This window comes from Zea mays, chromosome 3 (genome assembly GCF_902167145.1).
Source record: "Zea mays cultivar B73 chromosome 3, Zm-B73-REFERENCE-NAM-5.0, whole genome shotgun sequence".
Taxonomy (NCBI): domain Eukaryota; kingdom Viridiplantae; phylum Streptophyta; class Magnoliopsida; order Poales; family Poaceae; genus Zea; species Zea mays.
The window spans coordinates 173,979,824-174,004,751 of record NC_050098.1 but is presented as its reverse complement, the minus strand read 5'-3'; the positions used below and the strand labels follow the sequence as shown (position 1 = coordinate 174,004,751).

Sequence of the window (24,928 nt, the reverse complement as noted above, 5' to 3'; positions counted from 1 at the left end):
TGCAGAAGATGTCGCCTCGCTCGAAGATGTGTTCCAATGATGGACCCTCAATTGGAGATGTAGTCCTTGGTGGTAGGGTAGTCATCTTTCTCGACGACGACCACCACCTTGATCCCGTGGACATGAGCAGAATCGGCGCGAAGGGTGGCACGCGACAGACGCAAGTCCTAGTAGTGGCAGATTCAAGGAATTTGCGTGCCTAGGATCAAATATTGTGTGAATTGGATGTTAAATGCCGAGATGTGTGCAAGGGGTGCGAACTAGACGTGTACAACGAAAATTTTCAGAATTGAAAAGTGAATGTTTCCACTAAGAAACTCGAAGTTTGAAACCACTCGCACTTACAACTCTTCTTGCTTGCAACATGGTCGCTATTGTTATCATCATCGTGACTCTTGCTCCCTCCGGTTTCCTATTAGTTGTCGTTTAAGACAACGACGCGGTCTACAAAATATAACTTTGACCAATATTTTTTTGTTAAAATACAAATAAACTCTTAATACATTTATACTTTTATTAAAGTACTTTTATGATAAATTGGTGCATATAAATATTAGGATTCAAAACTAAATAAAAAAAGTTATTTGTAGTTAAAATTTTATATGTTTGACTCAAACCTTGTCCAAAACGACAAAATAGGACATTCGAGAGAGTACTATTAAGTGAAGTATTGCTGTCAAGATTTGAATATTTCTTCTTGCAATAAGCATAGATCAAAATTGATTCTTGCAGTTTGCAATGAATCCAGGTCTTAGGTGCTTGCAAAAATTTGCATCCAAGTTGAATGGACACCGGTTCCAAAAAAAACTGTATTAATCTCAGGACTGAAAAAGAAAACAGTGAAATACTAACAATCACGTTACACAGGCCAACTGCTTCTCCTAAAGCTACGTACGTACGCTCCTAAATCATGTTACGCAGCCGCAAGAATCTCGAGCAGCGCGCGCCTAGACGCCTCCACGTCGCGCCGCGCTAAGAATGGGTGTTCGAGCAGCTCTACCGGAAAGGGGCGTCGCGCTGGGTTCTTCTCCAGGCACGCCGCCAGGAAGGCGCGCAGCTCTGCCGACGCCTCTGTATCCTCCGGCACGGATGGAGTCTCCCCGTCGCAGATCGCCTGCTTCAGCTCCTCAGTAGATGGGTTCTTTACTCCGGGCACGAGGGAGAGTCGCCCCATGAAGAGCTCTAGGACGGTGACGCCGAGGCCCCAGACATCCGCCTTCATGGCGCCGATTGGCCCAGCGCGGGCTTTGGGCGCGAACCGCTCGGGGCTGAAGTACTTCTTAGTGCCGCCGGTGATGGGCACCTCGCCGGAGCCAACGACCCTCGAAATGTTGAAGTCGCTAAACTTGATCTCCCCGCGGGAGTTGGCGAGGATGTTGTCAGGTTTTACGTCGAGGTGCGCGATGCCGCGGTAGTGGAGCTGGAGTAGCCCCTGGACGCACTGCATGGCCACCTCGGCGACGGCTGCCTCCGGGATTCGCAGCCCCCCGCGCCGGCGCCGCCGCAGGAGACTGCCTAGAGAACCAGCGTCCATGTACTCGAGCACGAGCGCGGCCTTGTAGCCGGGCTCGCGGAGCAGGGCGTAGAAGTCGATGACGTGCGTCGCCCCAGCAGCGATTTTGAGCACCTCGGCCTCCTTCTCTACGACGAGCGGGTCCTGGTCGAACGATATCTTTACAGCGAAGACCGCGCCGGTGCGGCAGTGGCGTGCCTTGCAGACGCTGGCTAAGCCGCCAGCGCCGAGGTTGCAGATCCAATCGAGGTCCGACAGCCGCAGCTTCTCTGGCGCCGCTGGGGCTGGAACCGCCGCCAGCACGGAGGCCGTCATCTTGGCCCGGCGGCAAATCTCGTGAGGCAGCATCGGGATGGCCATCTGAGGCGCCGTGGAAGACTGGATGGAGACGAGCAGGAAGCGAGAATGGGAAGAAGCGGGGCCGCGGGGGATTTATATGTAGCGTGAGGCAAGGTCCGAAGTCCGACTCCGACCAGAGTCACGCGTAGATGTCTGTTGAGCACATAAGCCTCGGACAGTTCACTTGTTTGATATATCTGCATGCGCCCTGGAGAATAGCTCCTTTCCGTAGATGGCCGAGCGAACATGCGGGTAGTTATCTGCCCTGAATAAAAGGAGAAGAAACAGAAAACGTCGCAACTTGATCGCCAGGGCCGACTGCGCTGCATGGCTGCCGCTGTTCTTGGCGTCCTGATCGTGCGACGCCGCGTTGCATGGACATGGACGACGACAGCTCGGGGGTGCTCATGGTGGTGACTGGTGAGCTCGGGGGTGCCCAGCAAGATGGGGGATATCAGAGCGAGGATCGGATGCGGCGCGGCTTGCAGGGGAGACGGTAATCACGGCTGAGTAAGACACGTGCTAAACCGTGGTGTGAGGTGCGTGGTTGGCGCCTGGTATGGGCTGCACGGGGGATCGGAACTATCTCGTATAGGGAGGGGCTGCTGGCGCCCGAGGTGAACGTTATCTCATGATGGTTGCTTCAGAGAGAACATGAATGTCGATTATAATTTATACAAAAACTCGCATCATATATTATCTTTCAAAGCAATCTCTAATCTACTGCTACTGGTGATGAACGGTCAGGATAATCTCCCAGACAGATAAAATAATTGTTCATAAGTAATTACGAACCCAATTCTTTTTTTTAGGAAAAAGGATTATTCGAGTTTCCAAGTCTTCACGTCGTGAACAAGTTGTTTTTATGAAAATAAATGATTCACGGGAACAATTGCAAGCCTGATACCTGATAGCATACGTGCGTGAGATCGATCTGCACTTCAAACCTTTACGGCGTACCGTCCTGGCGCAGTAAACAAACGCCGACGATAGACATTGCCGCTGTGCTGCTCGTGCATACACCGTGCTGCCACTACGGCGCTGCCCACAGAAAGCAGGATGGAGCGAATCTGTTCGGTTGGGTTCCTCAATTTTTTTATAAAATTCAGTTCTAAAGCAGAACCGAAATGTATATGTTGGTTATGTGAAATCAAGAATTTTGGTTTTTGTTAATTTGGTTCTGTTTCGCATTTAACTAAATTAACCGACCTTTAGTGAATCCAGCAAAACAACCAAATTCAGAAAATTTGAGCAACATATATCTTATCCTATTTTAGGCATAATCCACGAGTTCACAGATATACAAAAGATATTAGATAGTTGATATTTATCCAAATAAGTTCAAGTGCTCAACAACTTCATATCACAAAATGACATAATAGAAATCACAGTAGCTGTCCAATCCAGAAATCCACAACCACTAGTCCACAACAGGTAAACAGCCATAGCTAGAGAGCTAGCAGACACCAGCGAGTAACAACAGTACCAGCGAGCATTACAACAGTATTGATAGTAATTTCGGTTTTGGTCGGTTATTACAAAATTTAGAATTGGTAATTCGGTTCCGTTAATTTGGTTTTGGTTCCGATTAAGGCTTTGTTTGGGTAAAAAGGGATTGAAGTGAATTGAGTTGTATTGAAGGGATTGAAAGAGAAATTAATTCATATTACACTTCGATACGTTCCATATCACCTTAATCCACTTCAATCCGAGATTGTCCAAACAAGTCCTAGATCGGTTGGATTCTTTGGTTTTAGTTTATTTTGTCTAGGCCTAGTTGATCGAGGTCGACTGTGGTCTCTGGGAGCTCTGCACTAGCACCCTTTTGATCGAACACTTTGGTGGATCGAGTCTCGAGCCAAGATGACACGTGCAAGCAAGCTACGGTGGTTTCCGAACAGTCAGCCAACGAGGCAATGGACGAGCGTCCGAGCAAGTAGAATGACGGCTGATTGAAATGTATATGCACTATATGTAGTGATGAGAATATGGGTCGGACTTCTTGGCCAGTATGATCATAGTCTAAAAATAGGAGTCCAAATCATGACTTAGCATGAAACTATATATAATATTGATCGAGCTAGCATGACCTGAAGATGGGTCTAGACCATATCTCACATTTCGGCCTATCAGACCCCAGCACGGCCCACACGTATGGGCTGAGCTTGGGCCAGTCCGGCCCAATGAAGCTTGTATTGTTGAATTTCTTTAATTTAGTAAGCTATAAACTTTATGTGGTTGTAATATTTAGACTTAATGTAGTCAAATGACGCTTTTATTGTTTAATATCTTTAATTTAGTAAGCTATAGACTTTCTATAGTTGTAATATTTAGACTTTATTGAAAGGATCACGATGCCCAAGAGGGGGGTGAATTGGGCTTTTCTAAAAATCAACACTAATTAAAACCTAAGCAAGAGCTAAACAAGAGCCCAACTTCACCCCAACAACTAGCACTAAGAGAATAATACTAGAAATGTGACAAAGCTAAGACAATGCTTCAAATACTTGCTAAACAAATACACAATGCAAAGTGCTTGAATTAAGTGCGGAATGTAAAGCAAAGTTTAGAAGACTCCTCCAATTTTTTTCCCGAGGTATCGAAGAGTCGGCACTCTCCACTAGTCCTCGTTGGAGCACCCGCGCAAGGGTATCGCTCCCCCTTGGTCCTCGCAAGAACCAAGTGCTCACTACGAGATGATCCTTTGCCACTCCGGCGCGGTGGATCCCTCGAGACCGCTTACAAAATTGAGTCGGGTCACCAACAAGATCTTCACGGTGATCACCGAGCTCCCAACGCCACCAAGCCGTCTAGGTGATGTCGATCACCAAGAGTAACAAGCCATAGACTTTCGCTTGACCAAGAGAAGCCTAATGCAAGTGGTGTGTGCTCTAGGTGGCTCTCACTAGCGCTAATGAGGAACAAGCACGGATTATGATTCTCTAATCTTCTCACTAGGCTTTTGGTGCTTGCAATACTCTACCAAGGTGCTGGAATAAATGTGGAGTGCAAGACATTGAATATGGTGGGTGGAGGGGGTATAAATAGCCCTCACCCACCAACTAGCCGTTACAGGCAATGTGCTGCGTGATGGCGCACCGGACAGTCCGGTGCGCCACCGGTGCGCCAACGGTGCGCCACCGGTGCGCCAACGGTCACTTCCAACGGCTAGTTCTGACAGCTAGCCGTTGGACTCATGGCGCACCGGACAGTGAACAGTTCACTGTCCGGTGCACACCGGACAGTCCGGTGCGGTGTCCGGTGTGCCACTAAAATTTAACTTCAAACTCTGCGCTCTCGGGTTTCTGGGAAGGTAAAAACACTGCTGTGGACCAGCTTGGCCCCACCTAGCAGAGGGTGCACCGGACAGTCCGGTGCACACCGGACAGTCCGGTGCCCCTAAGCCAGAAACACTAAATCTTGTTTTCAGCTGATTTTCAAATCGGTTTTCGTTCTAACTTTTGTGTGAGTTCTAGAGTGACACCTAGCACTGTATATGAGTGTGATTGCGCACCAACACTACACTAGAACTCTCTTGGTCAAACTACTCATCGACAACCCCTCTTTATAGTACGGCTAAAAGAGAATAAAAGACCTAACTAAATCGCGAGTGTCCACATCTCCTTGACACTCGGACTCCTTAGACCTTCACCTTTTGTTCCGTCGTTTTAGCCGTCGCTTCGAGTTCTTATCTCCGGGATTGTTTTCACCGTTGTAGTACTTCTACCTGTCATGCGACCTAACTTACCATTTGTCTCTGCAAAACACACGTTAGTCACATATAATATTACGTTGTCATTAATCACTAAAACCAACCAGGGGCCTAGATGCTTTCAATCTCCCCCTTTTTGGTGATTGATGACAACCCTAGAAGTTTTGAGAGAGTAGTTTGTTTTGAAGTTTCTGTCAATAGAAAGAATGGTTAGTTATACTCAGTAACTTTTGACAGAAAGAATGTGTACCATAATAATAAGAGTGAGCGCATACACATCATAAGATTCTTGTTCATATATAAAAGAGAAAGTAAATTAATGAAACAAGAGCTGGAAGACTGGTGATATAAGGTGAAAGCATAGTACACACAGTCAAACATACGCAACGAGAGTATATGACGAGTTTGTGAGCCAAAAACATAAAGCTAGTACAGAGAGTAGCAAGCACATATATTACATCAAAATGACTCTGACTCTCTACTAACTCTCGAACTCCCCCTAGCTCTCACAACTCATATCTCTCCCCCTTTGGCGTCAAACACCAAAAGGGACCTGAACCTAAACATCTGATGCAGGAGGAGGCGGCGGGGGTGCATCCGGTCGAGGTCGAGGTAGCAGAGCGAACGCCGACGGAGGGTCAGAGTCAGTCTCGGATCCAGGATTTGCGGTAGAAGCTGGAGCTGGTACTGACTCGGACGCAGGCAGCGCTGCAGGAGCTACCGGAACAGAAGCGGTCACAGATACTGCCATAGCGGTAGTGGTAACAGCAGACGCTGGTGGCACTGGCGGCTGCGGGCAGACAGAGCTGAGAACCGGAGAAGTGAACGCCAAGGTGACCGGCCGGAGCGGAGAGGTAACAGCAGGGGGTGCAGACAAGATCGAAGGCACCACTGGAGCGTGAAGCGAAGAAGGCGGAGCAGACTGAACCGGAGGTGCTGAGATACCAGAATGCTGAAGCATGAGGGCCATGAATGCCCTATTCTCTGCCCTATCCTGAATAAGCTGCTGCTGAAGTGCATCCTGCCTGTCCTGCATGTTCTGAAACATCGAGAGCATCCTATCGGATAAACGGGCCTGCTCGGCTGCCAGGTGAGCCTGCTGCTGAGTGAGAGTCTGGAGAATCGAAGCAAGAGCAGGGTCCATAGCCTGAGGAGTAGCAGGGGCAGCACTAGAGCTCCCAGCCTCATGATCATGTGAGCGTGGAGGCATAGGAGGCGGAGGCGGAGGAGGAATCCCAAAATCATCATCATCATCATCATCATCATCATCAGCTGCTGTACCCTGGGTGTCAAACTGTCGAAGTGCTGCATCCTCGGCCTGAGTGTCAAACACAGGAGCATAAGCTGGCACTGGAATCTCAGGAGCAGGACGGTAAGATCCAAACACAAGGCGTGAGGCCTCAAGAGTGCTCTGAAATCGAGGTGGCTGAATCAGCTGCGCAAAGATGTGGCACAAGTAGTGAGCATAGGGTAGCTGCCGACGAGCACGAATCCCATCCAGAACGGTGTCCTCAATCTCACAGATCAGAAAGTCCACAACATCAAACTCAGAGTGGGATACCAGGGCACCAAGGAGCCAAAGCTGAATATGAGTGGTAGCCTCCCTGTATCCCATCCTAGGCAGGAGAGTCCGTCTGACAAGCTCATATAAGTACTTCGCTGCAGTAGTGAAGTCTGCTGGAGAACGTCGCGACCCATCTGTGAAAGGCGGGCGGAACAGAGCCGCGACGTGAGCTGTCCCTGGAGCCACACCGCCGTGAGGGCGACGTGGAGGATCTGAAGTGCCGTAGCAGAGACTGTGAAGGCGAGTCGTCGACTCAGGGAATCCAAATAGCTGTCTGATCTGACTGACAGTGATCGTGACATCCTCGCGCTCAAAGCGGAACCTCATCCAATGATGATCCGGGTCAATCCAAACAGAGGCATAGAAGACGCGGACCCACTCCTCAACATATCTGCCGCTGATAGTCAGAAAGGACAGAAGACCTGGCAAATAGGTGAGATGCGCCTCAGACTCAGCACCGGCTGCTAGCAACAAGGCTGGAAGATCCAATAGGCGGTGCACTCGCAGCGCAATCTGAGCAGACATCTGAGCCCTGAAGAATGACTCCTGAATCCGTGTGCTGAAAAGAACTCCTGCTGCTGGGTCTCTCTGAGCTGGCAGCCAAGACTCCACGGGTACGTACCGGAATCGACGTACCCGGGCTGCAGTAGCACGCTGAAGGTCAAACAGACGAGGATCCGAAGCCAGAGGACGGACCTCAGTCTCATCACGCTCCCGGAAGCGAGGTGGAGGAACAGGAGGAGCTGAAGCGGGAGCAGGAGCAGGGGTAGCAGTGGAAGCTGGCGTAGTGCTGGTAGTGGGTATGGCGGTGGAGGTGGATGGAGCAATAGGAGTGACTGGAGCAGGCAGAGTGGGTGGCGGAGTGGAAGCGGAGGTGTGAGTGGAGGAGCGAGACCGGGAGGCGAGACGACGAGCACGGAAAGCAATCTGATCTGATGGAACATCCGGCTGATCTCCAAGTGCTGCCTGCGCAGCGGCTGCTGCAGCTGCTGCTGCTGCACGAGCCTCTCTGTCCGAACGCCGCTTCTTGCGGCCTTCCTGCTGCTCCAAAAAGACAGTCTTGCCCTTCACCTGCCTGAAAGGGCGACGAGGGTCCTCGTCATCGCCACCCCCTGACGCCGACGCATTCTTCGTGCGCGGCATCCTGAACTAAGGTCTGCAAATGAGATAGAGAGACTAAGCACAGAGCAAAAGTGACCGAGAGATTTAGCAAAGAGTGAGATGTCTACCTGGAAAGCTCACACGAGAGGTGACGATCTAGGCAGGACGGGAGACGGCACACGATTACACACGGTCACTGAAATGACAGAAGAGGTGAGCACGTATTAGTCACATAGTCATAAGCATATGAAATGTGAATAAATACATACACAAAGAGATATGGCACGGGACAGGACGATCAAGAAGTCAGACGACGTGAAAACGGAGTTTGACAGACAAATAGTGACATAGGATGATTGGAATTCGAATTAAGGCACGAAACGATATGGGATTGAGCCGATACTTCGCAAATAGGTTTATATAGGTCAATATGAGTGAAGTGTGTGGTTGGTTGAAATTTAGGCGAAGAATTAGGGTTTTGGGCACTCGGCTCGGAAACGATCGCGCAAAACGGGAATTTTGGTGAAATATAAGCCTGGGATCTCGGATTGGCGTGAAATTTGGCAAGTAGGTTACTGGAAGTGTGGTGAAGGTGCCTGAAAAATTTGGGTTCAATTGGAGCAAGTTTGGCTGGTTTGGGCATTTCACCGAGCACGTGGCGTGCGGGGAGCTAGGGTTTTAGGGAAATGGCCATTTGAGGTGGGAATGCCCTCCCGAAGGAGCTAAAAGTTTGCAGGGATACACAAGGGAGGTACATGAACTCATTCCATCAATTGGATTCACAGGAATTCACAGATTTGGAAGATTTGCAAAGGGGGTGGTGAATGAATGCCACAGAGACCTTCAAACCGAGAGCAGGGAGAGAGCTGCTCACCGAGGGGAAGGGCACGGGCGAGGTCGCCGGAGCCCGGCGGGGATGGCCGCCGCCGGTGGAGATCGCCGGCGGGGGGGAAATCGCCGCTGGACAGAGAAGGAGACAGAGCGCGGCCAGGAAGAGAATGCCTCTGGCCCGGCTCGGTCGGGCTGGAGGCGGTTTTTTAAAACGCGAGATGGGCACACCGGACAGTCTACAGTGCCTGTCCGGTGCACACCGGACAGCACACAGTAGCTGTCCGGTGAACCACCGGACAGCGCACAGGAAAAAGGCAGTTGAGCGCACGGCTGCCGGTGCACCGGACATTGCACAGTGCAGTGTCTGGTGCACACCGGACTGTCCGGTGAGCCCAGACAGAGGGGAGTTTGGAAAATTTTGAATTTTTCTATCTAACTCCTAACCAAACCAAATCCCAACTTATAATCACACAAAAGAACACTTGTTGGGACAGGTATTGGCACCCTCATATACTTTTCAAAATATTTTGCCATAGGCTAGATAATTTTTAGAGAAAATAGGCAAATGGTGAAATTTGCATTTTGGTTTGCACTAGGGGTTTTCATGAGTGATTTGAGTTTTGAATACTCCCCCTAAGTGCAGTACCTCATGCATATTTCAAGAACCAATAATTGCATGAAAGTAAGAATTTAAGTGCTAAAAGCTTAAAAACTAAGACTTGTCAAGTTTGACCCGAGTTAAGCTTTTTCACTCGCTTTGTTGGCGGTTATCTCAACTAGGTTAGACAAGCCCTAGATGCAATACAATGAATTTTAAATATGCAATGCAAGCTTGACAATCACCATTTGACATTTCACATAAAATTTCTGAGATCAAGAATATTTAGTTCATTCCTCAACATGCAAAAGCGGGTCTTATCAAGTGGTTTGGTGAAAATATCTGCTAATTGATCTTCCGACCTCACTCCTTCTAAAATGATATCTCCTTTAGCAACATGATCTCTAAGGAAGTGATGACGAATATCAATGTGCTTGGTGCGAGAGTGTTGAACAGGATTATTAGCAATTTTAACAGCACTCATTATCACACAACAAAGGTACTTTTTCTAGAACTACGCCATAGTCTAGAAGAGTTTGTTTCATATATAAAATCTGTGTGCAACAAGCACCTGCGGCAATGTATTCCGCTTCGGCAGTTGACAAGGCAACACTATTTTGCTTTTTGGATGTCCATGAAACTAGTGATCTACCAAGCAGATGGCATCCCCCAGAAGTACTTTTCCTATCAATTTTGCAACCGGCATAATCTGAATCGGAATAGCCAATTAAATCAAAAGTAGCTCCTTTGGGATACCACAGACCAACGCTTGTGGTGTGCTTGAGATACCTAAGAATTCTCTTAACAGCGCGAAGATGAGCTTTCTTAGGATTAGATTGAAATCTAGCACACATGCAGACACTAAACATAATATCGGGCCTAGATGCGGTAAGGTATAATAAACTACCAATCATAGAACGGTAGAGAGTTTGATTAACCGGGTTACCTCCCTCATCTAAGTCGAGATGTCCATTTGTAGGCATGGGGGTCTTGATTGGTTTGCACTTCTCCATGTTGAACCTTTTCAACAAGTCTTTGGTATACTTCTCTTGTGAGAGAAAGTTGCCATCTTTCATTTGCTTGACTTGAAAGCCGAGGAAGTATGTTAGCTCACCAATCATTGACATCTCGAACTCCTTCGACATCAACTCACCAAATTCCTTGCAATGACAGTCATTTGTCGAGCCAAAGATTATATCATCAACATATACTTGACAAATGAAAATATCACCGTTATGTTTCTTTGTGAAGAGAGTTGTGTCGACGGTCCCGATTTTGAAGCCCTTTTCGATGAGGAAGTCGCGAAGACGCTCATACCAAGCCCTTGGAGCTTGCTTTAGCCCATATAGCGCCTTGGACAACCTGTAAGCATGGTTAGGATATCTAGGGTCTTCAAATCCAGGCGATTGCTCAACATATACAAGTTCATTTATGAAGCCATTTAAAAATGCACTTTTTACATCCATTTGATAAAGTTTTATATCATAGCATGATGCATATGCAAGTAGGATACGGATGGCTTCCAGTCGAGCAACCGGTGCAAAGGTCTCTCCAAAATCTAAGCCTTCAACTTGAGAGAATCCCTTTGCGACAAGTCTTGCCTTGTTTCTTACAATCACACCTTGATCATCTTGTTTGTTTCTGAACACCCACTTTGTTCCAATGATTCTTGCATCTTGTGGGGGCTTCTCCAGGGTCCAAACTTCGTTACGGGTGAAGTTGTTAAGTTCTTCATGCATGGCATTCACCCAGTCCGGATCCTGTAGCGCCTCATCTATACAAGTAGGCTCAACACAAGAAACAAAAGAGTGATGTTCAATAAAATTAGCATGTTTATGTGATCGAGTAATAACCCCTTGTGAAGGACTTCCGATGATTTGGTTTTGAGGATGAGCTTGAAGTAGTGATGAGTTCCTCCTGTCAACCACTTGGGAAGAAGATCCTGGAGCATCAACATCTTCGGCTTGTACCCTTGCTTGTTCATGAGAGACAAATGTATCTTCATTTGCATGCCTCTCATCTTTTTCATCATCTTGTGGTACATTTGATGAAGAAGGCCTGTCAATGATTTGCACCTCTTCTTCATCTTCTTTTGGTTTGATAGCTCCAATAGGCATGTTCTTCATTGCTTCCCTAAGTGGCTCATCACCTACATCATCAAGATTTTCAAGTGCTCCTTGGGAGCCATTAGTCTCATCAAATTCCACATCATATGTTTCTTCTACCACGCTAGTGGCATGGTTGAATACTCGATATGCTTTGGACTTTAATGAATAACCCAAAAGAAAACCAATATCACAACGTCTTTGAAACTTCCCTAGGTGATGGCGTTTCTTGTAGATGTAGCATTTGCACCCAAATACCCGGAAGAAGGAGACGTCTGGCTTTTTCCCATTTAGCAGTTCATAAGGAGTCTTCGTAAGTAGCCGGTGAGGAAATAGCCTGTTTGATGCATAGCAAGCAGTGTTGACAGCTTCGGCCCAAAACCTCTCCGGTGTGTTATACTCATCAATCATTGTTCTTGCAAGAGTGATCAAGGTCCTATTTTTCCTTTCAACAACTCCATTTTGTTGAGGTGTATATGTGGCAGACACTTCATGCTTGATCCCAATTTCATCACAGTACTCATGAATGTTGGTGTTGTCAAATTCTTTGCCATTGTCACTTCTAATCTTCTTAATCTTGCAATCAAATTCATTTTGTGCTTTCTTGGCAAACTTCTTGAATATAGATGCAACTTCAGATTTGTCATGGAGAAAGAACACCCAAGTGTATCTTGAGAAGTCATCAACAATCACTAGACAGTAGAGGTTGCCACCGGCACTGACATAATTTGTAGGTCCAAATAAATCCATATGAAGTAGTTCCAGTGGCCTTGATGTTGACATGAAAGCTTTAGTGGGATGTGTATTAGCAACCTGCTTTCCAGCTTGACATGCACTGCATGGCTTGTCCTTTTCAAATACCACATCCTTTAATCCTCTAACCATATCTTTCTTTAATACCTTCTTGAGTGTGCTCATCCCAACATGTGCAAGCCTCCTATGCCAAAGCCATCCAAGAGAAGCTTTGGTGAAGAGGCAAGTTCTTAAGTCTGCATCTTCTGAAGTGAAATCCACTAAGTAGAGGTTGTTGTATCTGAAACCCTTGAATACCATTGATTCATCATCCATTTTTGTTACAATAACCTCTGATGGAGTGAATAAGCATTGAAGTCCAAGATCACAGAGTTGTCCCACTGATAATAAATTGAAGCTCAAAGGTGCAACTAAGAGAACATTTGATATTGATAAGTCATTTGAGATTGCCACCTTGCCAAGTCCTTGTACTTTTCCTTTTGAGTTGTCTCCAAATGTGATTTTATCTTGACCATCAACATTCTCATCTAATGAGGTGAACATCCGTGGGTTGCCTGTCATATGTTGTGTGCATCCACTGTCAATAACCCAATGGCTCCCACCGGTCTTGTAGTTCACCTACATTCACAGACAATTCAAGCTTGAGTTTTGAGAGCCCTATATTGCATAGGACCAGTGAGTCTCTCAATTAAGGACTTTGCCACCCAGATTTGTCTAGGTCTACTCTTATTTGGTGGACCTAGGAATGTAACCTTAATCTTTCCATTTGCAACCTTTCTTAGAACATAGTGAGCATTGAAAGCAAATGGTCTTGAGTGCTTAGGCAAGGGAGTTGGTGGTTTAGCTTTGCAGTTGTGGGCAAAATGACCTTCATTTCCACACTTAAAGCATTTGATAGGCTTGTGAGTCTGCTTTGGCTTGTATTGAGTGATAGCTTTCTTTTGCACAAAAGCATTGTATCCAATACCACTCTTGTTATTTTTCATAACAGTGTTCATAAGCAGCTCATTTTGGAGGTATTGACCCTTGTTGAACTTTTGCACACTTGTTGCAAGATGTTCATTTTCACTTTTTAGTTTCTTGACCTCATTCTTAAGCCTTTGATTATCCACTGCCAACTCATTGTTGAAATCATTGTTCTCAATAGCAACTTTTCCTCTAGTAGTTGCGTCAGTCAAATAATTCTTCAATTTTTGGTTGTCTAAAGTCAGGACTTCAACTTTTTCAGTCAATTCAGCATGTAGACTAGTTTGCTCTTCTTGAATCAAATCATCACATGAGGTTGCTACATCAAGCTTAACAACAGGGTTAATAGCCTCATGTGTTTTGCAAGATAAAGGTTCATTTTCAACAAGAAGATTGTCATGATCAAATTTAATTTGAGTATAGTCTTCCTTGATCTTAACTAGTCTATTTTGCAACTCCCTATTAGCTTCATTTAATTTGTCATATTTCTCCTTAGCATCTTTTAGGGAGTATGTGAGCTCATTTACAGTTGATGACATAGTTTTATTTTCTTCTTTTATTTCATCACTAGCCTTTATAACTATGTCATACTTAGCATTTAAAGATTCATTTTCATTCTTCAACCTATCACATTTAGCTTTTGACTTTCTAATGATTTGAGTATATTCTTTAAGTAAGTCAGCTAACTCATCATATGAAGGTGAAGCAAATTCTTCATCACTATCACTATCACTATCATCATCAATATTAATATCATTTTGTACCTTTCGTTCACCCCTAGCCATGAGGCATAGGTGAGAAGTGGATGATGGCGATGGTGGTGGTGAAGAGAAGTCCCCGGCGATGGCCGCAACTTTTTCATCATCCTCTTCTTCACTTGAAGAAGATCCACTTGATGATTCGATGTCGGTGAGCCAATCGCCAACAATATAGGCCTTTCCATTCTTTTTCTTGTGGAACCTCTTTTGCTTCCCATCCTTCCTCTTGAAAAATTTCTTTTCCTTCTTTTCATCATCGCTATCATCTTCCTTCTTGCCCTTGAACTTGTTCTTCTTGGGCTTGTTGCATTGATGAGCAAGATGACCAAGCTCACCACAGTTGTAGCAGTCCATCTCAGAAATGGGCTTTCTTTTGTTGGAAAAGAACTTCTTCTTTCTTGAATCAAATTTGATGCCTTCTCTATTTAGCTTATTCAACATCTTGGTGTTCTTCCTTACCATCAAGGCAATGTTTGCATCAAGGTCATCATCACTTGAGGATTCTTCCTCAACTTGTATTTTCGCTTTTCCCTTTCTTTCATGATTTGCTTTGAGAGCCAAATCCTTTCTTTTGGAAGATGATTCTTCTTTGTTGATGTGCATGTACATCTCATGGGCATTGATCTTTCCCAAAATTTGTGTAGGTGTGGTAACTGAAAGATCCATTTGATGTAGCACAGTGACAATGTGTCCATATTTGTCTATTGGGAGGACACTGAGAATCTTCCTCACAACATCCGGTTGTGAGATTTGAGTAAGCCCCAATCCATTGACTTCCTCTACAAGAATATTAAGTCGTGAGTACATAGCGTTTGCATTTTCATTAGTAAGCATTTCAAAAGAATTTAACTTTCGCATAGCTATGTGATATCTTTCCTCACGTTCACTTCTAGTTCCTTCGTGTAGAGCACAAATGTCCATCCACAAATCATGAGCATTTTTATGATTCCGAACTCTATTGAACACATCTTTGCAAAGGCCTCTAAAAAGGGTGTTTTTGGCCTTCGCATTCCATTTCTCATAATTGAACTCATCACCTACAAGATTTGTGGGATCTCTAGGTTGGGGAAACCCTTGAGTGGCGGCTTTATAGACACCAATGTCTATAGCTTCTAAGTATGCTTCCATACGAATTTTCCAATAAGGAAAATCGTCACCATCAAAAACGGGAGGAGGTCCATCCCCACCGGACATCGTAACTCTAGCGGTTAAGCTAATCTATGAGCAACAAGGCTCCGATACCAATTGAAAGGATCACGATGCCCAAGAGGGGGGGGTGAATTGGGCTTTTCTAAAAATCAACACTAATTAAAACCTAAGCAAGAGCTAAACAAGAGCCCAACTTCACCCCAACAACTAGCACTAAGAGAATAATACTAGAAATGTGACAAAGCTAAGACAATGCTTCAAATACTTGCTAAACAAATACACAATGCAAAGTGCTTGAATTAAGTGCGGAATGTAAAGCAAAGTTTAGAAGACTCCTCCAATTTTTTTCCCGAGGTATCGAAGAGTCGGCACTCTCCACTAGTCCTCGTTGGAGCACCCGCGCAAGGGTATCGCTCCCCCTTGGTCCTCGCAAGAACCAAGTGCTCACTACGAGATGATCCTTTGCCACTCCGGCGCGGTGGATCCCTCGAGACCGCTTACAAACTTGAGTCGGGTCACCAACAAGATCTTCACGGTGATCACCGAGCTCCCAACGCCACCAAGCCGTCTAGGTGATGCCGATCACCAAGAGTAACAAGCCATAGACTTTCGCTTGACCAAGAGAAGCCTAATGCAAGTGGTGTGTGCTCTAGGTGGCTCTCACTAGCGCTAATGAGGAACAAGCACGGATTATGATTCTCTAATCTCCTCACTAGGCTTTTGGTGCTTGCAATACTCTACCAAGGTGCTGGAATAAATGTGGAGTGCAAGACATTGAATATGGTGGGTGGAGGGGGTATAAATAGCCCTCACCCACCAACTAGCCGTTACAGGCAATGTGCTGCGTGATGGCGCACCGGACAGTCCGGTGCGCCACCGATGCGCCAACGGTGCGCCACCGGTGCGCCAACGGTCACTTCCAACGGCTAGTTCTGACAGCTAGCCGTTGGACTCATGGCGCACCGGACAGTGAACAGTTCACTGTCCGGTGCACACCGGACAGTCCGGTGCGGTGTCCGGTGTGCCACTAAAATTCAACTTCAAACTCTGCGCTCTCGGGTTTCTGGGAAGGTAAAAACACTGCCGTGGACCAGCTTGGCCCCACCTGGCAGAGGGTGCACCGGACAGTCCGGTGCACACCGGACAGTCCGGTGCCCCTAAGCCAGAAACACTAAATCTTGTTTTCAGCTGATTTTCAAATCGGTTTTCGTTCTAACTTTTGTGTGAGTTCTAGAGTGACACCTAGCACTGTATATGAGTGTGATTGCGCACCAACACTACACTAGAACTCTCTTGGTCAAACTACTCATCGACAACCCCTCTTTATAGTACGGCTAAAAGAGAATAAAAGACCTAACTAAATCGCGAGTGTCCACATCTCCTTGACACTCGGACTCCTTAGACCTTCACCTTTTGTTCCGTCGTTTTAGCCGTCACTTCGAGTTCTTATCTCCGGGATTGTTTTCACCGTTGTAGTACTTCTACCTGTCATGCGACCTAACTTACCATTTGTCTCTACAAAACACACGTTAGTCACATATAATATTACGTTGTCATTAATCACTAAAACCAACCAGGGGCCTAGATGCTTTCATTTATGTGGTTCAAATATATGGGTCGAGCTTGGGCCGATACGGCCTGATAAAAAAACGACATTCTTTAGGGCCGAGCTGGATCGTTGTTTCTACTCTTTGGACTGGCATGACATGATCCAAAAGTTTTTTGGGCCTTCTCAGTCCGAGTCTGTTTGGCCCGAAGCACGATGGGCTCGCTCGAGCCAGGCTAGCCCGACCCAATTCCAAACACTGCTCATATACCTACCAGTGTATGCAACGGACCACCCATACCTTTAGGGCTTATTTGGATACTCTCGGATCACCTCAATTTACATGTATTGAGTTCAATTTACACCATAATTCATCTCAATCCATGTGGATTGAGGTGAATTATAGAATATCGAAACAAAACTTTAAGGGCGTTTTGATTCCCCTTACTAAAGTTTAGTTTGTATCATCAAATGCTTGAATAACAATTACGGATATTAAATATAAACTCAATTAGGTTTAATAAATTTGTATCATCTTTTAGTCTTGACATGTGTAATTAGTTTTATAATTAGACTATATTTAATACCGTAATTATTATTTAAACGTTTGATGTGACAAGAACTAAACTTTAGTTGGGTGGAACCAAACACCCCTTAATTCTATTTCGGACAGGTGACACGTATAATGTTTTTCAAAAATATATCGTAGCACATGTTTCATTTAAAAATAGAATTATATGAAGTATCATGAGAGTTGTCGAAATAAAATTATATAATACATTACGATGGAGTTTTTAGGCTGTCTCGAGTAGCTTACCTATCATATCTCTCATCTTATCTCCTTTTTAAACTGCACTCTGTGAATAATGAAATCAAAAGTATAAAACAGTGAAATGTTTACTATTGCTGGAGACGGCCTTATAATATAGGTTATATATTAGCAATACAATAGTAGATGACCTGAAATAGACCAGAGCATCAAGAAAACGTGAAGAGAGACTCTAGCTTCACAACCTATAAATCTCTACTATCTATTAAGTCAATAGTGTAGACCACAGGCACAACCATGCCCCCGCTCTTGTCCTCCTTGCGCCCATCCCGCCCTGTCACACCCGGATTTCGGGGCACCAAGACCCGGACGCGAACATAATCACCAGGTGTGCTGGGACCAAGTCTCACACATATGATGAATCATGGCACAGGATCGAATGTCACATCTTTACTATATAACAGGAATTCTGTACAAAATAAATAATTACATTATAAGGAGACAACGGTCCAGCAACCCAAAGTTGACTGGGGGACGACGGCCTAGATCTCTCACGAACACATCACAGCATCCTCCAAGCGCCTCATCCTGTGGTACCTGTTCTTAACCTGTGGGGGTGTGAGACAGCAAGAGTGAGCTCACATACGTTCATAGCTCAACAAGTTGTGGGGAATAATGTGCATGAACTCGCCAAAGGTGGGAATTCACGTGAAGTGTAAGGCTTACCAAAGAGGATGGTTAGAGCTGAGCATTGCTTTTAAAGTTGGTCAAAATTTTATTAGCAGTTACTAAGTATAAGTAAATACCAACCCAATTAAGTAGTAGAACAAAAGTAACAACATCACCTGCGATGCAATGCATATGACATATTGAATTTATTTCCATAACTTAATCATGTGAGTGTCTGAGCCGCTCATGACCGTGAGCACGGCTAGTATACCAGTTTTACACTCTGCAGAGGTTGCACATCTTTACCCACAAGTCGTGTTACTCATTTGCCACGGAGTTGATCAGACTCCATACACCTCTACCTAGGAAGCGAGGCAGGGTACCACTACGAGGCCTTTACAAAGTTCCACTAGCTTCGGAAAACCCGCTACAGTTTATAGGAAGCTCCAGTGCGGGGTTCTTGCCTGACCGCCATCGCAGCAAAATCAACCAAGGACCTCCCTACACTGACCACTCCCCTACTGCCCTTGCCCCTTTCGGGTAAGGTAGTCCTCCACTAGCTTTCCTAATTAATCAGCCAAGGGCGTCCATAAACCCTTGTGGTAGCACTGTTTTCCCGGGTGGTTCTTCATGTTCCAATTAACATAATGATCTTATCATGAACAGTAAATAACAACTGATAACAAAGATATAATCATGAATAAAAGGTATCTCCATACCCAAAACCACATATAGCACTAGCAAGTACTACCCAGAAAGTTCAGTGGTAAACAAGGTATAAAGATAGACAAATTAGGGTATCCTATTGGGACCCATCAAAATTAACCTATGGAGATCATTATGATTAATTAGAACATGAGTGGGTAAAAAGAAGTGATCAAGGGCACAACTTGCCTTCAACGAGCTCCTGCTCAGCTACTTCTACTTGCTGAACCTCAGATTCCACAGTGGCTTGCTCGTCTACTCGCATCAACACAATACATACATAACATAGCATAAATTAACATCACATAAAACATGCAAATAGAATATACAGTAATAAACTAGACATTAAAATGAGATCATAGGAACTGGAATCATTAAATTTGGAGTTATAGATTTTATGTTATGAATTTCCTAAGATTTAATGTGCTTGAAATATAATTAAATGATAAATTAATTTTCTTACTGTTTTCATGTAAAAACAGAGACACTAAATGATAGACATTAATATTACAAAATTATAGGAATTGGGATGGTTCAATTTGGAGCTAAAATGAATTTTCTATGCATTTTACAAGTTTCTAGATTTGTTTTTGTATTAAAAACTAAATTCTATAATCATTTCTCTATTTTAAATCCTTTCTGGACTGGGCATCAATTTTCAGAAAGGCCAGGGATCTCGGGGCTAAAAATATTAAGACACAGGGCCCAGGGGGATGGACCGCGGGTTGATACTCAACTACTGTGGGTACTTTTATGCAAAACGCCAACGCGAAGGGGTATCCAACGCCGAGAGCCATACGATTACAAACGAACGGCTCTGATTAGATCATCGCCACAACAGATCGGCCCACAACTAGAGCCCCAGGATGTCGATCTAACGGTTACTGACTTCGAATCCCGCCCCAAGCTCCCGACCGTTCGATCTTAGATCAACGGTCAGAATCCACCTGCCCCCCTGATCTAATCCTAACCGCACCTTTCCCATCCAAGGGCTAAGCGCCCTCTTCCCCCCTCCAGCCATTGCCAGCGGCGTTGACCAGAGCCGCGGCGGAGCTTGGCCGGAGCTGGGAATACCGAGGATCCCGACCCAAAATTCCCCCCTAATGCGACGATTTCCGATGCGGAGATGAACGGAAGGTGATTAAGTGCATTTTTACCAGGGGTTGCGACACAGGTAGCTCCGGCCACGGGAGCGCGCGGTTCCACGGCAGCACTGCGAGGCCGGCGGGAAATCGCCGACCACCCAGTGGATCTCTCCCGCTGCGAAGGTAGCCGACAGACCACGGAGACTCGGCAAAGCCCCTCCCTCCCAGTCGCAGTAATCCGGGCGCGACGTTGACGCGAATTCGGAAGTGGCAGCGGAATCTCTCCCTCCCCGTGAGCTCGGCAACGACTGGCTCAACCGCGGTGTAGACCTCGTGGTCTAGTGGATGTGCAATGTGGGGAGGGAAAAGAGCCGCAGGCGCCTGAGTATTTATCCCAGAGCCGCCGGTCGCGAAGGAACAGAATCCGGCCGGAATTCACGCCACGGCGAGGATTTCGCGCGTGGTTTCGGTTGAGAGGAGAACGCCGACAGGCGGGACCTACCCAGCAGTGAAACGGAGCGTGAGCGAGGGAATGGACGAGCGCGCGGGCCATGCGCGAGGGCGCCTGACGAAGCGGGCCCACCCGGTCAGCGACTGGAATACGCGGACGCGGTCACGGTGTAGAAACCTGGACTGGAATACGCGCGTAGGGTGGTTTCCTGAGTGGGCCGAATAGGGTAGAATTGGCCCATGAAGCCTTTTTATTCTTTTCTTTTTATCTTTTCTGTTTTCTGTTTTCTTTTCTTTTTATTTCCTCTTCTCTCTCTTTTCAAATTCAAGTTGTATTCAAATTTTAATTCAAACTCTTGTGACCACATATTCTCAGATGATATTGAGCCATAAGCAGTACTATTTTGAAGATATATTATTTTTTGTATCTTTTCTCTTTTTGGTTTTATTTCTAGAATTTCTTTTCTTCCTTTCCAAACTCTAGAATTTCTTTTAGGATTTAATTTCCCATTGGGGTATTAACATAATTATTTTTTTACCATATTTTTTATATCATCACAAAATGCACACAAAGTAAGATCCAGCATGATGCACAGGTTATTTAGGTGTTCTTGGTTCTAATTACCCACTTTTAACTAGTGTTGGTCACATGCAATGAATAGTAGAGGCCACAAACTAATGAGTTTATCTCTATCCACTTTTATTACACTTTTGAGTATTACACGCCCCCACAGCTCCCTCAGAAACCCGCTGCCCGCGTGATACGGTCGCATGCACCGCTGCCCCCTAGCCCACGATTGCTCCCCTCCCTCCATGCCACCACTTCGCCGTGGCCTAGTACCTCGCCCCCGTCCTTGACACTGCCACCCCGTGACCCATCTGAGATAGGCTCTTCCACTGGTCTCGGCCTCAACACCACCGCTAACCTAAACTGTGATGCCCTTCGACAGCCAGTTGCAATGCCCATCCACGAGGTCACCGCAGCCACCCCTCACTGCTCGCACTCAACCCCCACCCATACTCGTCGGAGCTTGGTGTCACGGAGGCCAGCGAGGGCCCTAGGGCAGGGCCAGCCATTTGCTCTCCGCTAGCATGACCTTTCGACTAGATCTGCGCGGTTGGGCCGACAACTGGTCTTTCCCCCTCATTCCTCTGCCCAGCGGGTGATGGGTGCCTCAAAAATTCTAGCTGGTCGTGAGGATCTATTTGGTGAGTTGGGAGCCATGACTTCGATTTGGGGGTTTGCCTTTGGAAGGTCGTCTGATTGATCGGTGGTGATGTTTTGCTTTGTGGGTGCAGTGACCGCTCACGTTGCGTGTGGATCTGGTTCAGAGGAAGAACGATGGAATAGTGAAACACGGTGGTGATAGTGCAAGGTGGGACGCCATTAGTGCTCTGCATAGGGTTTGGTATGTTCCTAGATTGTAGATCTAGAAGGTTCTTATCTACCATGCACTATTCTTTTTTCTTTCTTGCCTTCTTTTTTCGTCGAGTCGCAACTTTTCCTCTTCTTCTTGTTGCTACTAATCTCTATGGCTAATTTGTATGCACAAATGAACTTCTTGATTTTAATTGTGATTATTAGTCCGAAATTCTGAACACAGTTGCACCACAATTTCTTGGTAGTGCCCTGCTCTCCTTTTTTTGTTTTGTTTTCCCTTTCTTTTCCATGACATAAATATTTTCTTGTGGATTTAATTCAAAGCCCAACAACATATATGGGTCTATACATTGACTATGATTTCATTTACGAAATGCCAACTTCATCTAGAGTATCACATCCGTTAGAGAGAATGGTCTTCAAGAGCACAATGAATCGAACCCACTTACAGTTAGTCTGTGAGGTAGAAGCAATTGGAGGGAATGTTCGCTGCTAAGCAGATTCTCCAGTGAGTTGTTGACATTGCATTATTATTCTTAAGGGGCTATGAGTGATTTACTTCAAATGTGTTGTGAATGTTCTTCGGATAACTTGACTGATTTATTGATGTAGCTATGATTTTAGTTTGATGCGGTAACATAGTGGTTAATGAGCTTGTGATTCCTATAGGTTGTAACATTAGCTTACTGCTCATGGCTAAAATCATCATGGATATAACTCCTGGTTGTCAATGTCCTCCCATTGGTTACTGGTATTCCCATTAGTATTTTCCAACATTCTTGTGTAGGTGCTTATTATGAACATGCTGATTAGTATATCCTATAGAAGTAAAATGAAAAGCTGGCAAGAATTGCCTGAACAGACATACTTTCTAGAGGATTACTGAGTTTTTTCTGAATAAGCAACATCCATGTGTAGGCTCTTATTCTGAACATGTGTACACATAGCTACTACACTGATTAATCAGATTAGGCAATCTTAAGTTCATGCTGGAGTATAAGTTTATGTTATTTTTTGCATCATATTTAACTGCTTCTCATAAAAATCGACTAACAGGAGAGCACAATGGTCCATTTATCGCCTCCAGTTGCTTATCTATTTTCTCGTTGGATTTTGAGTTTGATTCTCTCTTTTCCTTTCTTGCCTTTTGCTTTCTTGCTTTTGAGTGCACTGCATGAGAATCATCGACGTGTTCCTTCTATGGATGTTGTAAACTTGTAATACTATAGAAACATTTTTTTCTACAGGTGTTACCACAGTTCTACTTATTTGTACTAGCTGAATTTGCTAGAATCTATCATGAAATGCATTTCAAGCACTCATTTTCGCATGGTTCCTTGTGTCATAGATCTACTTTAATTTTAAATTAATTTTTATAGAGAGTGTCCATCATACTAGCTTGTCATTGGACTGATAAGTATCATACTAGCTTAGTAGCTTGTCATTGGACCGATAAGTGTCATACAACTGTTATATTATACTATCAAATATGATTGATACGCCGTCGCAACGCATGAGCATTGTACTATATACACACACACACACTACCTATTAAGAGGCTAATGTAGACCGCAACGATACCGTGCCCCCACTCAGACGCCTCTTCCCGTGCCTGCCCCTCACCTCCCCTGGCGAGATAGCCGCCTTTCTCGCTAGCCCCTACACGCCATCATCGTGAGGCCCCGCCTTCCTCTCTAACCACCTATGAGACACCACCCTCATGCGCCCGCTCGCCACGTGATTCCCCCCACTCTCCAACCAAGTCGGTGTCAAGGTCGCTCGCTCCTCCTCCATCGCCTTCCACGTGTCGGAGCTAGGTCAGTACACGCTCATCTTCGCCAACTGCCTTGACGACAGCCTCAAAGTCGACATGGACGTCCGCTCCATCATCTACAACATCGACTCGAGCATCAGGGAGCGCCAATGCCTCTCCGTGCTGCCCTCCTTCTACTTCCTCTTCTACCTCCCCTACGCATAGGTCTCCATCCTCCTCCACAATCGGATCAATGTCTTATGAATCCACTCCTTCATGCTCGTTGTGCTCATGCTCAAGCATCATTTTGTCATTCTGTATCCATGTTTTATACTAATTTTTAACTCTCGTGGCAACACATGGGCATATACCTAGTTGAACCTAGAAGAAGCATCCCAAAAACGATCAGACAAGCCTAGAAGAAGGTGAATAAATATGTTTAAAGTTTAACTAAGGGAGTGTTTGAATGCACTAGATCTAATAGTTAGTGGCTAAAATTAGTTGAAACATCCAAACACCCTAGCTAATAGTTCAGCTATTAGTTATTTTTGCTAAATTAGTTGATAGTTAGGTAGCTATTTGTTAGCTAGCTAATTTCACTAATAATTTTTAGCTAACTAACTATTAGTTCTAGTGCATTCAAACACCCCCCTAAATGCATCAGTTAGTAACAGGCACAACTCTACCGTATTTTCTTGAGGAACTGCCATGATGCGGTAGTTCTGGATACAATTGTGGTATTCCTGCATATCAGAGTACCTTAAGAACACAATTCAAAAACCTCTACCACCGTTTGTTTCGTTGGAATTAAATTCCATTCTAATAATTATAATTTAGACACAAACTAATTAAGTTAATATATTTGTATACGTAATATATTTGTATATTATTTTAAATCATATAAGAGAGATAGTTATACACTACACTTATGCTATAGAGAAACAAGTAGAAGAGTGTACTAAGTTGTACTTTAGAAAAGTAGGATGTAAATTTATAAAATCAATTTTCATCTCTCGTCCTATGAATTTAAGATAGACTTATATATAAACTTTGAAAATATGTGGAATGCCACAATCTAAAAAATAGCATACTCCATAAGTTAGATTCTAATTCCTTAAAATGAAGAAAAACAAACGGGGCCTAGATGAAATGTAGACCGGGTAAATTACTAGTGTTTCTAA

General features: G+C 45.0%; 1 pseudogene; it reads right to left on the bottom strand.

Annotated features, from left to right (window-relative positions):
- Nucleotides 1-1,386: 1,386 nt before the first annotated feature.
- LOC103652359 (uncharacterized) lies at nt 1,387-1,873 on the bottom strand (annotated as a pseudogene).
- Between the last annotated feature and the right edge of the window lie 23,055 nt (nt 1,874-24,928).